Below are 13500 nucleotides of genomic sequence, written 5' to 3' on the forward strand. Positions count from 1 at the left end.
ACACCCAGAACTGTCTGTAAATGACAAAAGACTTAAAAATGACCACGGTTAAAGATTTGATGAAAGTTCATAATAATGCAGTTGACAAGAAAATTAGTTATTTCTGAGATATACATTTTAAAGTAATAACTAGGATTATGACTTATAACATTATACCAGAACATATAAGATTTGTAGAAATTTCATGTAATGTCTGAAACATTTATATTAACATATTTCCATACAAATAACCCAATGAAAGTTTAGTGTTAGTTGTTTTGTTTGTTTATTTTTTTATACTGCAGGTTCTTATTAGTCATCAGTTTTATACACATCAGTATATACATGTCAATCCCAATCGCCCAATTCAGCACACCACCATCCCCACCACACCGCAGTTTTCCCCCCTTGGTGTCCATATGTCTGTTCTCTACATCTGTGTCTCAACTTCTGCCCTGCAAACCGGCTCATCTGTACCATTTTTCTAGGTTCCACATACATGTGTTAATATACGATATTTGTTTTTCTTTTTCTGACTTACTTCACTCTGTATGACAGTCTCTAGATCCATCCACGTCTCAACAAATGACTCAATTTCGTTCCTTTTTATGGCTGAGTAATATTCCATTGTATATATGTACCACAACTTCTTTATCCATTCGTCTGTTGATGGGCATTTAGGTTGCTTCCATGACCTGGCTATTGTAAATAGTGCTGCAATGAACATTCGGGTGCATGTGTCTTTTTGAATTACGGTTTTCTCTGGGTATGTGCCCAGTAGTGGGATTGCTGGGTCATATGGTAGTTCTATTTTTAGTTTTTAAAGGAACCTCCATATTGTTCTCCATAGTGGTTGTATCAATTTACATTCCCACCAACAGTGCAAGAGGGTTCCCTTTTCTCCACACCCTCTCCAGCATTTGTTGTTTGTAGATTTTCTGATGATGCCCATTCTAACTGGTGTGAGGTGATACCTCATTGTAGTTTTGATTTGCATTTCTCTAATAATTAGTGATGTTGAGCAGCTTTTCATGTGCTTCGTGGCCATCTGTATGTCTTCTTTGGAGAAATGTCTATTTAGGTCTTCTGCCCATTTTTGGATTGGGGTGTTTGTTTCTTTAATATTGAGCTGAATGAACTGTTTATATATTTTGGAGATTAATCCTTTGTCCGTTGATTCGTTTGCAAATATTTTCTCCCATTCTGAGGGTTGTCTTTTCATCTTGTTTATGGTTTCCTTTGCTGTGCAAAAGCTTTGAAGTTTCATTAGGTCCCATTTGTTTATTTTTGTTTTTATTTCCATTACTCTAGGAGGTGGATCAAAAAAGATCTTGCTGTGGTTTATGTCAAAGAGTGTTCTTCCTAAGTTTTCCTCGAAGAGTTTTATAGTGTCCAGTCTTACATTTAGGTCTCTAATCCATTTTGAGTTTATTTTTGTGTATGGTGTTAGGGAGTATTCTAATTTCATTCTTTTACATGTAGCTGTCCAGTTTTCCCAGCACCACTTATTGAAGAGACTGTCTTTACTCCATTGGATATCCTTGCCTCCTTTGTCATAGATTAGTTGACCATAGGTGTGTGGGTTTATCTCTGGGCTTTCTATCTTGTTCCATTGATCTGTGTTTCTGTTTTTGTGCCAGTACCATATTGTCTTGATTACTGTAGCTTTGTAGTATAGTCTGACGTCAGGGAGTCTGATTCCTCCAGCTCCATTTTTTTCCCTCAAGACTGTTTTGGCTATTTGGGGTCTTTTGTGTCTCCATACAAATTTTAGGCTGATTTGTTCTAGCTCCGTAAAAAATGCCATTGGTAATTTGATAGGGATTGCATTGAATCTGTAGATTGCTTTGGGTAGTATAGTCATTTTCACAATGTTGATTCTTCAAGTCCAAGAACATGGTATATCTCTCCATCTGTTGGTATCATCTTTAATTTCTTTCATCAGTGTCTTATAGTTTTCTGCATACAGGTCTTTTGTCTCCCTAGGTAGGTTTATTCCTAGGTATTTTATTCTTTTTGTTGCAATGGTAAATGGGAGTGTTTCCATAATTTCTCCTTCAGATTTTTCATCACTAGTGTATAGGAATGCAAGAGTTTTTTGTGCATTAATTTTGTATCCTGCAACTTTACCATATTCATTAATTAGCTCTAGCAGTTTTCTGGTGGCAGTTTTAGGATTCTCTATGTATAGCATCATGTCATCTGCAAACAGTGACAGTTTTACTTCTTCTTTTCCAATTTGTATTCCTTTTATTTCTTTTTCTTCTCTGATTGCTGTGGCTAGGACTTCCAGAACTATGTTGAATAATAGTGGTGAGAGTGGACATCCTTGTCTTGTTCCTGATCGTAGAGGAAATGCTTTCAGTTTTTCACTGTTGAGAATGATGTTTGCTGTGGGTTTGTCATATATGGCCTTTATTATGTTGAGGTAGGTTCCCTCTATGCCCACTTTCTGGAGAGTTTTTATCATAAATCGGTGTTGAATTTTATCAAAAGCTTTTTCTGCATCTATTGAGATGATCATATAGTTTTTATTCTTCAATTTGTTAATATGGTGTATCACATTTATTGATTTGCGTATATTGAAGAATCTTTGCATCCCTGAGATAAATCCCACTTGATCGTGGTGTATGATCCTTTTAATGTGTTGTTGGATTCTGTTTGCTAGTATTTTGTTGAGGATTTTTGCATCTCTATTCATCAGTGATATTGGTCTGTAATTTTCTTTTTTTGTAGTGTCTTTGTCTGGTTTTGGTATCAGGGTGATGGTGGCCTCATAGAATGAGTTTGGGAGTGTTCCTTCCCCTGCAATTTTTTGGAAGAGTTTGAGAAGGATAGGTGTTAGCTCTTCTCTAAATGTTTGATAGAATTCACCTGTGAAGCCATCTGGTCCTGAACTTTTGTTTGTTGGAAGATTTTTAATCACAGTTTCAATTTCATTATTTGTGATTGGTCTGTTTATATTTTCTGTTTCTTCCTGGTTCAGTCTTGGAAGGTTATACCTTTCTAAGAATTTGTCCATTTCTTCCAGGTTGTCCATTTTATTGGCATAAAGTTGTTTATAGTAGTCTCTTAGTATGCTTTGTATTTCTGCGCTGTCTGTTGTAACTTCTCCTTTCTCATTTCTAATTTTATTGATCTTAGTCCTCTCCCTCTTTTTCCTGATGAGTCTGGCTAATGGTTTCTCAATTTTGTTTATCTTCTCAAAGAACCAGCTTTTAGTTTTATTGGTCTTTGCTATTGTTTTCTTTGTTTCTGTTTTACTTATTTCTGCTCTGATCTTTATGATTTCTTTCCTTTTGCTAACTATGGGTTTTCTTTGTTCTTCTTTCTCGAGGCATAAGGTTTAATTGTTTATTTGAGATTTTTCTTGTATCTTTAGGTAACCTTGTAGTGCTATAAGCTTCCATCTTAGAACTGCTTTTGCTGCGTCCAATAGGTTTTGGATCATCGTGTTTTCATTGTCATTTGTCTCTAGGTATGTTTTGATTTCCTCTTTGATTTCTTCAGTGATCTCTTGGTTATTTAGTAACATATTTTTTAGCCTCCATGTGTTTGTGTTTTTTACGTTATTTTCCCTGTAATTCATTTCTAATCTCATAACGTTGTGGTCAGAAAAGATGTTTGATATGATTTCAATTTTCTTAAATTTACTGAGGCTTGATTTGTGACCCAAGATGTGATCTATCCTGGAGAATGTTCTGTGCGCACTTGAGAAGAAAGTGTAATCTTCTGGTTTTGGGTGGAATGTCTTATAAATATCAATTAAATCTATCTGGTCTATTGTGTCATTTAAAGCTTCTGTTTCCTTATTAATTTTCCTTTTGGATGATCTGTCCATTGGTGTAAGTGAGGTGTTAATGTCCCCCACTATTATTTTGTTACTGTCGATTTCCTCTTTTATAGCTGTTAGCAGTTGCCTTATATATTGAGGTGCTCCTATGTTGGGTGCATATACATTTATAATTGTTATATCTTCTTGGATTGATTCCTTGATCATTATGTAGTGTCCTTCCTTGTCTCTTGTAACATTCTGTATTTTAATGTCTATTTTATCTGATCTGAGTATTGCTACTCCAGCTTTCTTTTGATTTCCATTTGCATGGAATATCTTTTTCCATCCCCTCACTTTCAGTCTGTATGTGTCCCTAGGTCTGAAGTGGGTCTCTTGTAGACAGCATGTATATATGGGTCTTGTTTTTGTATCCATTCAGCAAGCCTGTGTCTTTTGGTTGGAGCATTTAATCCATTCACATTTAAGGTAATTATCGATATGTATGTTCCTATGACCATTTTCTTAATTGTTTTGGGTTTGTTTTTGTAGGTCCTTTTCTTCTCTTGTTTTTCCCGCTTAGAGAAGTTCCTTTAGCATTTGTTGTAGAGTTGGTTTTGTGGTGCTGAATTCTCTTAGCTTTTGCTTGTCTGTAAAGCTTTTGATTTCTCCATCGAATCTGAATGAGCTCCTTGCCAGTAGAGTGATCTTGATTGTAGGTTCTTGCCTTTCATCACTTTAAGTATATCATGCCACTCCCTTCTGGCTTGCAGAGTTTCTGCTGAGAAATCAGCTGTTAAGTTTATGGGAGTTCCCTTGTATGTTGTCATTTTTCCCTTGCTGCTTTCAATAATTTTTCTTTGTCTTTAATTTTTGCCAATTTGATTACTATGTGTCTCAGCGTGTCTCTCCTTGGGTTTTTCCTGTATGGGAGTCTCTTCGCTTCCTGGACTTGGGTGACTGTTTCCTTTCCCATGTTAGGGAAGTTTTCGACTATAATCTCTTCAAATATTTTCTTGGGTCCTTTCTCTCTCTCTTCTCCTTCTGGGACCCCTATAATACGAACATTGTTGTGTTTAATGTCGTCCCAGAGGTCTCTTAGACTGTCTTCCTTTCTTTTCATTCTTTTTTCTTTATTCTGTTCCGCAGCAGTGAATTCCACCATTCTGTCTTCCAGGTCACTTATCTGTTCTTCTGCCTCAGTTATTCTGCTATTTATTCCTTTTAGTTTATTTTTCATTTCAGTTATTGTATTGTTCATCTCTGTTTGTTTGTTCTTTAATTCTTCTAGGTCTTTGTTAAACATTTCTTGCATCTTCTCAACCTTTGCTTCCATTCTCTTTCCGAGGTCCTAGATCATCTTCACTCTTATTATTCTGAATTCTTTTTCTGGAAGGTTGCCTATCTCCACTTCATTTAGTGTTTTTCTGTGGTTTTATCTTGTTCCTTCTTCTGGTACATAGCCAACTGCCTTTTCATCTTGTGTTTCTTTCTGTGAATGTGGTCTTTGTTCCACAGGCTGCAGGATTGTAGTTCTTCTTGCTTCTGCTGTCTGCCCTCTCGTGGATGAGGCTATCTAAGAGGCTTGTGGAAGTTTCCTGATAGGAGGAACTGGTGGTGGGTAGAGCTGGCTGTTGCTCTGGTAGACAGAGCACAGTGAAACTTTAATCTGCTTGTCTGCTGATGGGTGGGGCTAGGTTCCCTCCCTGTTGGTTGTTTAGCCTGAGGCGACCCAACACTGGAACCTACACAGGCTCTGTGGTGGGGCTAATGGCATACTCTGGGAAGGCTCATGCCAAGGAGTACTTTCCGGAACTTCTGCTGCCAGTATCCTTGTCCTCATGGTGAGACACAACCACCCCCCGCCTCTGCAGGAGACCCTCCAACACTAGCAGGTAGGTGTGGTTCTGCCTCCTATGGGGTCACTGCTCCTTCCCCTGGGTCCCGATGCGCACACTACTTTGTGTGTGCCCTCCAAGAGTGGAGTCTGTTTCCCCCCGTCCTGTTGAAGTCCTGCAATCAAATCCCGCTAGCTTTCAAAGTCTGATTCTCTAGGAATTCCTTCTCCCGTTGCCAGACCCCCACAGTGGGTGGACTTCTGTGGTATCAGTGTTCTCATGTTTGTGAGTCACCCACCCAGCCATTATGGGATTTGATTTATTGTGATTACGCCCCTCCTACTGTCTCACTGTGGCTTCTCCTTTGTCTTTGGATGTGCGATATCTTTTTTGGCGAGTCCCAGTGTCTTCCTGTCGATGATTGTTCAGCAGTTATTTGTGATTCCGGTGATGTCACAAGAGGGAGTCTCCATCTGTTTGTATCATCTTTAATTACTTTCATAAGTGTCTTGTAGTTTTCTGCATACAGGTCTTTTGTCTCCTTAGGTAGGTTTATTCCTAGGTATTTTATTCTTTTTGTTGCAAGGGTAAATGAGAGTGTTTCCTTAATTTCTCTTTCAGATTTTTCATCATTAGTGTATAGAAATGCAAGAGATTTTTGTGCATTAATTTTGTATCCTGCTACTTTACCAGATTCATTGATTAGCTCTAGTAGTTTTCTGGTGGCATCTTTAGGATCTTCTATGTATAGTATCATGTCATCTGCAAACAGTGACCGTTTTACTTCTTCTTTTCTGATTTGCATTCCTTTTATTTCTTTTTCCTCTCTGATGGCTGTGGCTAAAACTTCCAAAACTATGTTGAATAATAGTGGTGAGAGTGCAACCCCTGCCTTTTAATTGGGGTATTTAGACCATTTATGTTTGATACAGTAATTGATTTGGGTAGGTTTGTCTATCATTTTGCTGTTTGTCCCATGTTTTTTATTTTGTATTTGTCCCATTTGATCTTTGTTCTTTTCCCCTTCTCCTTTTGTTTTCCTTTTTTGTGTAGTATAAACCTCATATTACATTTTTAAAAATTTAAATTGTTAATTACCTTTAAAGATATTTAAATGCAAGAAAAAGATTTGATATGTTTAGCCAAATAATTTCTATTTCTGGTGCTCTACACTCCCTTTGTCTTAGATCCAGATTTCAATCTGGTATTATTTTGCTTCTTCTGAGGGACTTTCTTTATCATTACTTAAATTCTTTCAGCTTTGTATATCTGAAAAAGTCTTTGTATCACCTTCATTTTTGAAAGATACTTTTGCTGTCTATAGAACTCTAGGTTGACAGATTTGGGGGAATTTTTTAGTACTTTAAAGATGAGAGCTCACAGTCTTCTCACAGGCATTCTTTTCAGTGAGGAATCTGCTGTCATCCTTAACTTTGGTCTTCTGTATATAACACATTCCCCCATCCCTCAGCTGCTTTTCAGACTCTCTTATTTCGAGCAATTTGATTATGATGTGCCTTAGGGTAGTTTTCTTCATACTTTTTGTGTTTGGGATTTATTTTGTTTCTTAGATCTCTGGGCTTATAATTATCACTAAATCCAAGAAAATTTTAGCCATTGTTTCTTTAAATTGTTTTGTTCCTGCTTTCTTCTTTCCTTCAGGAATTCCAGTTACACAGTTGAATTACACTTGAATCATCCCACACGTCACTGACACTGTCCGTTTTTTTTTCAGTCTCTTTTCTCTCTCCATTTCATTTTGGATAGTTTCTATTCTTATGTCTTCACATTTACTAATCTTTTCTGCAGTGTCTAATCCACTGTTAATCCCATTCAGTGTATTTTTCACCTCATAGTTTTTGTCTCTAGAAGTTCAATTTGGGTTGTTTTTTTGTTTTGTTTTACTATCTTGCATATCTCTTTATATTTTACTATCTTGCATATCTCTTTTACAGTTACAGTAACTCTGCCAGTGTTACAGTTACAGTAACTCTGCCAATGTTCTTATCTGCTAATTCTAAAATCTGTAAGTCTGGATCAGTTTCAATTGATTGATTTTTTAATTGAAATTTTTATTCATTTAATTGTAGATTCACATGCAATTGTAATAAATAATACAGAGAAATCCCATATATTCTTTACCCATTTTCTGCCAATGGTAACATCTTGTAAAACCGGTATAATATCATAACCAGAATATACTGATACAAAGCACTGATCTTGTTCAGATTTCCTTGATTTTACTGGTACTCATTCATGTGCGTGTATGTGTATTTAGTTCTGTACAGTTCTATCCCGTGTGTACAATTCTGTCCCATGTGTAAGTTCTGTTCTCTGTTTCTAAAATTTTGTCACTTCAAAAATGTTAAATAATGGAATTATATAGTATATAACCTTTGGGGATTGGCTTTTTTCACTCAGCATAATTCCCTGGAATTTCATTCAAGATTGACTGGTTTTATGCCTCACCACATGTTTTATTTTCCTGCTTTTTCCATGTCTGATCATTTTTACTTCATGTTAGACACTGTGAATTTTTCCTTCTTGAGTCCTGGGTATTTTTGTATGCCTTTAAATATTCTTCAGCTTTGCTCTGGAGTGCACTTAAGCTACTTGGAAATAACAGTTTGATCCTTTTAAGTCTTGCTTTTAAAACTCATTAGGTGGGACCAGAACAATGTTTAGTCTAAGTCTACGTATTCCCCACTATTAGGCAAGACACTTCTGAGTATGCTACTCTATACCTAATGAATTATGAAGTATTCTAGTTCCCAGCCCAGTGTGAATGCCAAGTGCTATTCTCTCTATCCTTTTAGGGAATTCTTTCCTCAGCCTCAGTTATTTTCCTCACATGCATGCACTTATCAGTACTCTGAGGGATGCTCAAAGGGAGCCTTCCACAGATATCTGCATTTCTCTCCCTGCGGCTCTCTCTTCTCCGGCATTCTGTCCTGCAAATTCACACTGCCTTGGTCTCCCCTGACTCTTCAGCTACATCTCCTCAACATAGTCTGCTGAGCTCCAACTGGGTTCTCCCTCTTTGCCCACAGAATAGAAACTCACTCAAGGCAATAAGCTAGGGCATTTTTAGGGCTCATCTCCTTTGTTTCCTGTTTCTGAAAGATCACTGACCTTGATTGACTGATGTCTAATGTCTTAAAAACCATTGTTTCATATATTTTGTCTGGGTTTTTTTTTGTTGTTATTTCAAGCAAGTGGGCAAATATGACCCCTGTTATTCCATCTTGGCTGGAAGTCAGAGTCCTCTATGATTTATTCTTAATCAAATTTATTTTTTCATTTTGACACAAGATCTATTCTCTTTGATCAAGAAAACAGAAACAAAATTGAAATTTAATTGTCTTTTCATTTCATTTTATTATTTCAGTGTTTATCCAAATAAAAGTCTTTCTCTGAATCTTCTTCTTGTTCCAATCATAACTTTAAAAGTTCCTTTTATATCTTTAGGATTTTTCTAAAGCCCAATTCATTCTGTACTTAATAAAAGTTTTTATATTTTTCTTGCATGCCTTTTCATTTTTCCCTTCTTTTCTTTCTACTTTTCTTCCTTCTTTCCATTCAATAAGTATTTATTGAAGGCCTATAATGTGCCAGATGCTGTGTTAAGCACTGAGGATAACTTATGGAAAGGATAGACAAAGACCTTACTCTGTTGCTTAAATTCTAGTGATGAGAAAGGCAATAAACATAAACAGATTATTTTAGTCAGGAATATGTGCTATGAAGAAAATAAACAAGATGGCATTTTGAGGTGATGTTTGAGCTCAGATATTAGAAGGGTTTAGGAGAGGGAACAGCAACTGCAAAAGCCCAAAGTCAAGAATAAGTGTGACATATTCAATAAACTGAAAAAGGACACAACTGGAGAGTCATTTACAAAGAAGAGACTGGTACAAAATGTAGTCAGGGAAATATCAAGAAGTCAAATCACATAAAGTCTTAAAGGCTGAATCTTCGGTTTATATGACTTTTCTTTTGCTTTTGAAACATACCTCTTTATACCTAAGCCACATGGAAAGCTCCCTGTTCAACCCCTTGAGCCTCTACATAACTCTCTGGTTTCTTCATCTTTGGGCTTAGGCTGGTTGTATGGTCATGGTCAGAGTGTCTTTTTTTTTTTTTTTTTTTTTTTTTAATTTCAAAACTTTCTTTTCATTCCTTATAATAGTTGCTGACAATGCACTTTTGTCTGTCTTTGAATACTTTGAAATACGCTTTCCCAAAGTGTAAGATACCTTTGTGACCCCACCCAGTGTGCACTTCCTAGGCTATTACAATCTCCAGGAGAACATGAGCGATTTCTCCAATTATATTCCAATTATAACTGTTATTATTATTCACAGTTAAACACAAAGAAGTACTTTTAAGAGACAGTTGAGAACAGGCATCCAAAATTTTGTCAGGCTCTCAGCCTTTATCACAAAAACTTCTATCAGATTGCTTCTCCCAATCCATTCTTTTTTTTTTTAATTTTTTAAAATTAATTTTTATTGGAGTGTAGTTGATTTACAATACTGTGTTACTTTCTGCTGTACAGCAAAATGAATGAGTTATACATATCCATATATCCACTCTTTTTTAGATTCTATTCCCATATAGGTCATTACAGAGTATTGAGTAGAGTTACCTGTGCTATACACTAGGTTCTTATTAGTTATCTATTTTATATATAGTATTGTGTATATGTCAATCCCAGTCTCCCAATTTATCTCTCCCTGCCCCTTCCCCCTTGGTAACCATAAGTTTGTTTTCTACATCTGTGGCTCTATTTCTGTTTTGTTAATAGGTTCATTTGTACTATTTTTTTGGATTCCACATATAAGCAGTATCATATTTGTCTTTCTCTGTCTGACTTAACTTCACTCAGTATGACAAACTCTGGGTGCATCCATGTTGCTGCAAATGGCATTATTTTGTTCTTTTTATGGCTGAGTAATATTCCATTGTATATATGTACCACAGCTTCTTTATCCTTTCCTCTGTCGATGGACATTTAGGTTGCTTCCATGTCCTGGCTATTGTAAATAGTGCTGCAGTGAACATTGGGGTTCATGTATCTATTCAAATTATGGTTTTCTCCAGATATATGCCCATGAGTGGGATTGCTGGATCATATGGTCCAATCCATTCTTTTTTTTTTAATATTTATTTATTTATTTATTTGGTTGCACCAGGTCTTAGTTGCGGCAGGCGTGCTCCTTAGTTGTGGCGTGCATGTGGTATCTAGTTCCCAGGCCCCCTGCATTGGGAGCACGGAGTCTTAACCATTACACCACCAGGGAAGTCCCCTGGTGCAATCCATTCTTAACACAGCAAAAAAGAGATACCTTCCTAAAGTGCAATTAAAGTTTTGTCACTCCTATGCTTATACTCTTGAAAGCTTCCCGTTGCAATTAAAAAAAAATTCACAACATGATTATGAATAATGAGGCCCTACATGATTCCCTCCCTGCCTATTTCTCCAGCCTCATCTCATGCCACTCCCCACTTCCCTCATTACATTTCAGCAACGTGAATCTTCCTTCAGTTTCTGGATCACACCCAATGCTTTTCCAGCTCTGGAATTTTGCACATGCTGTTTCCTTTGCCTAGAATACTCTTCCCCAGATTCCCTTCTCATGGCCAGTTTCTCTCTCATCTTTCAGGTCTCACTTAAATTTCATCTCCTCAGGAAGGACTTCCCATCTCTCTAAGGGAGATCTTTCCTAGCCCTCACCCTTGTTCTCCCTTAGGTCCTTATTTATTTCTTTCATAGCACTTAACATGACTGCCAGTTATTTTATTTATATATTCACTTCTTGATTTTTGGTCTGTCTCCACCACTGCATTGTAAGCCTCCCAATTGTAGGATCCCCAGTACCTACAACTATGTCTGATATGTAGTAGGCCATAATGAAGGATTTAAATAATTTCATTTGATTTTATACCTAGTTCATATACTTTTGAATGAGTGAATGAATAACAATATTATAAACAAATCATAAAACTTAGAATAAAACTGACTTTTCAACAAAGATTTTCTTTAATACTGAAGTATTAAAAAGTCCAGTGAGGGAAAGGACATATAGGTATTGTAAAATTCTCATTATCTGAATTACTGGTTCAGGGTGACCCAGTTACTCTAAACACATCTAGAGCTGAACAAATGAAAAAGATTAAGAACAGTATCATCTCACAAAATGCATTTTTACTAAATATAATTTCATTTTCAATTGTTAATGACAAGTCGTCTTTTTGTATTTTATAAGATTAATCAAGACTTGGTAATATGAAATTTCCCTGTGGCTTTCTGGTATTTTATATACATGTATGTGTGTATGAATATTTATATATTTATATGTATAGTCATATATATATGAAGTAGATTGAGGCCACCAAAAATTTTCCTAGAAAAATAGAATTTATACAGTAGTGAGCTGTTTGTGATGTCTGATATAACACCAAAGTTGAAAATATGAAATAGTGTGGGATTTTATCTCTTTATCATTCAACATTAATTGCGTAATACAGTTAAATCAAAGCACTTGTATTACAATATCCTGGTGTTTTTTTCAAACAGAATATTTTTGTCTGTTGAAAAAAAAAAGGGGGTGGGGGGGCATGGAATTCCCTGGCAGTCCAGTGGTTAGGACTCGGAGCTTTCACAGCCATGGCCTGAGTTTGATCCCTGGTCAGGGAACTAAGATCCCGCAAGCCACACAGTGTGGCCACAAAAGAAAAAGATATTGTCTGTTGAAGTGTTCATACTTAAAATATACAAATTATTGCTGCAGTTGTCTTTTGAAGTGTTCATGCCTGAAACATTAAAACTATCATTGCTGTCTCATCTTTGGATTTATTTATTGTTTATTACTAGTAAGAAATGACCTGGTAATATAAATTTGAAATTTACTTGAGAGTTTCAGGATTATTTTCTTATAAATTTGGTAAATTCCTTTTACTTGTCCCTCTTGTTTTCAGTGTAAAAATTTGTAGCTATGTTTTGTTGTTACCTGCTGTGTTTAATAGATGACTTATATGTCAGCATCTGTTTTCTGATTCTAATTTGGATATCTTTCTGACAAAAATAATGAATCAATAAATAGTATTACTGCTCAGCTATGAACTAGAATTAATAATGTTCCTAAAAGTTACATAACTTATTCCAGATACTTTGACTCTCTAGGTCAATAGAGGCTAGTTTATTAGCTTACAGGTTAATCTGAGTCATCAGTATCCTTTTTGAAAACTATAAAAATAAAAATATTAAAACATATCCCTGTTGAAGGTTAGAAACAAAAAGCTTCAATAAAGAGTAAAGTTTTCAAACAGTACCCATAGTTAGAACTAAAAAAATCTTTATCTTTTTATTCTGCACCTTTGCTTCTGTATCAGGTTGCCATGGAAATTTTTTCATTAACATTAGATTGATTTTTTCCAGAGATGAAATTGCTTGCATCATCTCATCTCCTAATATTCCTAAAGCCTCCTAAGCCAACTTTAGTGGTTTAACCTCCAAGTTCCAGATTCCCAAGAATTTCTGCCATGCTGCGTATTCTTGAAACTCAAATATAACACACTGATGTGTTCAATGTTAATATCAAGGTTACTGCCATGTTTTCATTCATGGTCCAAAAAAAGTGTTTTAAACATTTTAAGTCATCAAGGAAAAACTTTGAATTGTAAGCTGAAGAATTCCAAGGACGTTTACCTAATAAAAATAAACAAAATCAGATGCTTTTATAAAGGCTTATACGTAGTATTCTAGGCTTTTTTGCTATAAAATATTAAAGTTCAAGTTAATGAACAAAGAAAACAGTATTTGATTTGAGTAATTGGACCTTATACACCTCTACGTAATATGTTAAAATTCATACCTGAGTCAGTTCTTAAAAGTAGAACTTCACCTTG

General features: G+C 35.8%; 1 protein-coding gene and 1 long non-coding RNA gene across 24 annotated transcripts in view; one reads left to right on the forward strand and one right to left on the reverse strand.

Moving 5' to 3' along the window:
* The window catches only part of MBD5 (methyl-CpG binding domain protein 5), a 421403-nt gene that overhangs the window by 327292 nt on the left and 80611 nt on the right, over positions 1–13500 (forward strand). The window lies entirely within an intron of this gene.
* The window catches only part of LOC309662475, a 653064-nt gene that overhangs the window by 221016 nt on the left and 418548 nt on the right, over positions 1–13500 (reverse strand). The window lies entirely within an intron of this gene.

This window comes from Balaenoptera physalus (assembly GCF_965194825.1).
Source record: "Balaenoptera physalus genome assembly, chromosome: 6".
NCBI lineage: Eukaryota > Metazoa > Chordata > Mammalia > Artiodactyla > Balaenopteridae > Balaenoptera > Balaenoptera physalus.